The sequence below is a fragment of the Heptranchias perlo genome, unplaced genomic scaffold (assembly GCF_035084215.1).
Source record: "Heptranchias perlo isolate sHepPer1 unplaced genomic scaffold, sHepPer1.hap1 HAP1_SCAFFOLD_139, whole genome shotgun sequence".
NCBI lineage: Eukaryota > Metazoa > Chordata > Chondrichthyes > Hexanchiformes > Hexanchidae > Heptranchias > Heptranchias perlo.
Window position 1 is genome coordinate 297,064 of NW_027138635.1, and position 3,522 is coordinate 300,585.

The window sequence follows — 3,522 nt, forward strand, 5'->3', positions numbered from 1 at the left end:
AACTTTTCGTGGTTCTTGTCAATTTTTGTTGGTTTTCATCCAATGAACTTATTTCAGTCAGCTGGATCTTTCTTCTTCAAAGCAAAAAGATTTTATCTTCAAATACAAGAACTTTTCGTGGTTTTGTTGATTTTCAGCAAATGAACATATTTCAGCGAGCAAGAAGTTTTTTCTTTAATAGCGTCAGATTTTATCTTAAAATACAAGAACTTTTCGTGGTTCTTGTCAATTTTTGTTGGTTTTCATCCAATGAACTTATTTCAGTCACCTGGATCTTTCTTCTTCAAAGCAAAAAGATTTTATCTTCAAATACAAGAACTTTTCGTGGTTTTGTTGGTTTTCAGCAAATGAACATATTTCAGCGAGCTAGAAGTTTTTTCTTTAATAGCCTCAGATTTTATCTTAAAATACAAGAACTTTTCGTGGTTCTTGTCAATTTTTGTTGGTTTTGATCGAATGAACTTATTTCAGTCAGCGAGATCTTTCTTCTTCAAAGCAAAAAGATTTTATCTTCAAATACAAGAACTTTTCGTGGTTTTGTTGATTTTCAGCAAATGAACATATTTCAGCGAGCAAGAAGTTTTTTCTTTAAAAGCGTCAGATTTTATCTTAAAATACAAGAACTTTTCGTGGTTCTTGTCAATTTTTGTTGGTTTTCATCCAATGAACTTATTTCAGTCAGCTGGATCTTTCTTCTTCAAAGCAAAAAGATTTTATCTTCAAATACAAGAACTTTTCGTGGGTTTGTTGATTTTCAGCAAATGAACATATTTCAGCGAGCAAGAAGTTTTTTCTTTAATAGCGTCAGATTTTATCTTAAAATACAAGAACTTTTCGTGGTTCTTGTCAATTTTTGTTGGTTTTCATCCAATGAACTTATTTCAGTCAGCTGGATCTTTCTTCTTCAAAGCAAACAGATTTTATCTTCAAATACAAGAACTTTTCGTGGTTTTGTTGATTTTCAGCAAATGAACATATTTCAGCGAGCAAGAAGTTTTTTCTTTAATAGCGTCAGATTTTATCTTAAAATACAAGAACTTTTCGTGGTTCTTGTCAATTTTTGTTGGTTTTCATCCAATGAACTTATTTCAGTCAGCTGGATCTTTCTTCTTCAAAGCAAAAAGATTTTATCTTCAAATACAAGAACTTTTCGTGGTTTTGTTGATTTTCAGCAAATGAACATATTTCAGCGAGCAAGAAGTTTTTTCTTTAATAGCCTCAGATTTTATCTTAAAATACAAGAACTTTTCGTGGTTCTTGTCAATTATTGTTGGTTTTCATCTAATGAAGTTATTTCAGTCACCTCGATCTTTCTTCTTCAAAGCAAAAAGATTTTATCTTCAAATACAAGAACTTTTCGTGGTTTTGTTGATTTTCAGCAAATGAACATATTTCAGCGAGCGAGAAGTTTTTTCATTAATAGCGTCAGATTTTATCTTAAAATACAAGAACTTTTCGTGGTTCTTGTCAATTTTTGTTGGTTTTCATCCAATGAACTTATTTCAGTCAGCTGGATCTTTCTCCTTCAAAGCAAAAAGATTTTATCTTCAAATACAAGAACTTTTCGTGGTTTTGTTGATTTTCAGCAAATGAACATATTTCAGCAAGCTGGAAGTTTTTTCTTTAACAGCATCAGATTTTATCCTAAAATACAAGAACTGTTCGTGGTTCTTATCAATTTTTGTTGGTTTTCATCTAATGAACTTATTACAGTCACCAAGATCTTTCATCTTCAAAGCAAAAAGATTTTATCTTCAAATACAAGAACTTTTCGTGGTTTTGTTGATTTTCAGCAAATGAACATATTTCAGCGAGCGAGAAGTTTTTTCTTTAATAGCGCCAGATTTTATCTGAAAATACAAGAACTTTTCGTGGTTCTTGTCAATTTTTGTTGGTTTTGATCGAATGAACTTATTTCAGTCAGCTGGATCTTTCTTCTTCAAAGCAAAAAGATTTTATCTTCAAATACAAGAACTTTTCGTGGTTTTGTTGATTTTCAGCAAATGACCATATTTCAGCGAGCGAGAAGTTTTTTCTTTAATAGCGTCAGATTTTATCTTAAAATACAAGAACTTTTCGTGGTTCTTGTCAATTTTTGTTGGTTTTCATCTAATGAACTTATTTCAGTCACCTCGATCTTTCTTCTTCAAAGCAAAAAGATTTTATCTTCAAATACAAGAACTTTTCGTGGTTTTGTTGATTTTCAGCAAATGAACATATTTCAGCGAGGGAGAAGTTTTTTCTTTAATAGCGTCAGATTTTATCTTAAAATACAAGAACTTTTCGTGGTTCTTGTCAATTTTTGCAGGTTTTCATCCAATGAACTTATTTCAGTCAGCTGGATCTTTCTTCTTCAAAGCAAAAAGATTTTATCTTCAAATACAAGAACTTTTCGTGGTTTTGTTGATTTTCAGCAAATGAACATATTTCAGCGAGGGAGAAGTTTTTTCTTTAATAGCGCAAGATTTTACCTTAAAACACAAGAACGTTTCGTGGTTCTTGTCAATTTTTGTTGGTTTTCATCCAATGAACTTAGTTCAGTCACCAAAATCTTTCATCTTCAAAGCAAAAAGATTTTATCTTCAAATACAAGAACTTTTCGTGGTTTTGTTGATTTTCAGCAAATGAACATATTTCAGCGAGCGAGAAGTTTTTTCTTTAATAGCGTCAGATTTTATCTTAAAATACAAGAACTTTTCGTGGTTCTTGTCAATTTTTGTTGGTTTTGATCGAATGAACTTATTTCAGTCAGCTGGATCTTTCTTCTTCAAAGCAAAAAGATTTTATCTTCAAATACAAGAACTTTTCGTGGTTTTGTTGATTTTCAGCAAATGACCATATTTCAGCGAGCGAGAAGTTTTTTCTTTAATAGCGTCAGATTTTATCTTAAAATACAAGAACTTTTCGTGGTTCTTGTCAATTTTTGTTGGTTTTCATCCAATGAACTTATTTCAGTCACCTGGATCTTTCTTCTTCAAAGCAAAAAGATTTTATCTTCAAATACAAGAACTTTTCGTGGTTTTGTTGGTTTTCAGCAAATGAACATATTTCAGCGAGCGAGAAGTTTTTTCTTTAATAGCCTCAGATTTTATCCTAAAATACAAGAACTGTTCGTGGTTCTTGTCAATTTTTGTTGTTTTTGATAGAATGAACTTATTTCAGTCAGCGAGATCTTTCTTCTTCAAAGCAAAAAGATTTTATCTTCAAATACAAGAACTTTTCGTGGTTTTGTTGATTTTCAGCAAATGAACATATTTCAGCGAGCTAGAAGTTTTTTCTTTAATAGCCTCAGATTTTATCTTAAAATACAAGAACTTTTCGTGGTTCATGTCAATTTTTGTTGGTTTTCATCTAATGAACTTATTTCAGTCACCTCGATCTTTCTTCTTCAAAGCAAAAAGATTTTATCTTCAAATACAAGAACTTTTCGTGGTTTTGTTGATTTTCAGCAAATGAACATATTTCAGCGAGCAAGAAGTTTTTTCATTAATAGCGTCAGATTTTATCTTAAAATACAAGAAC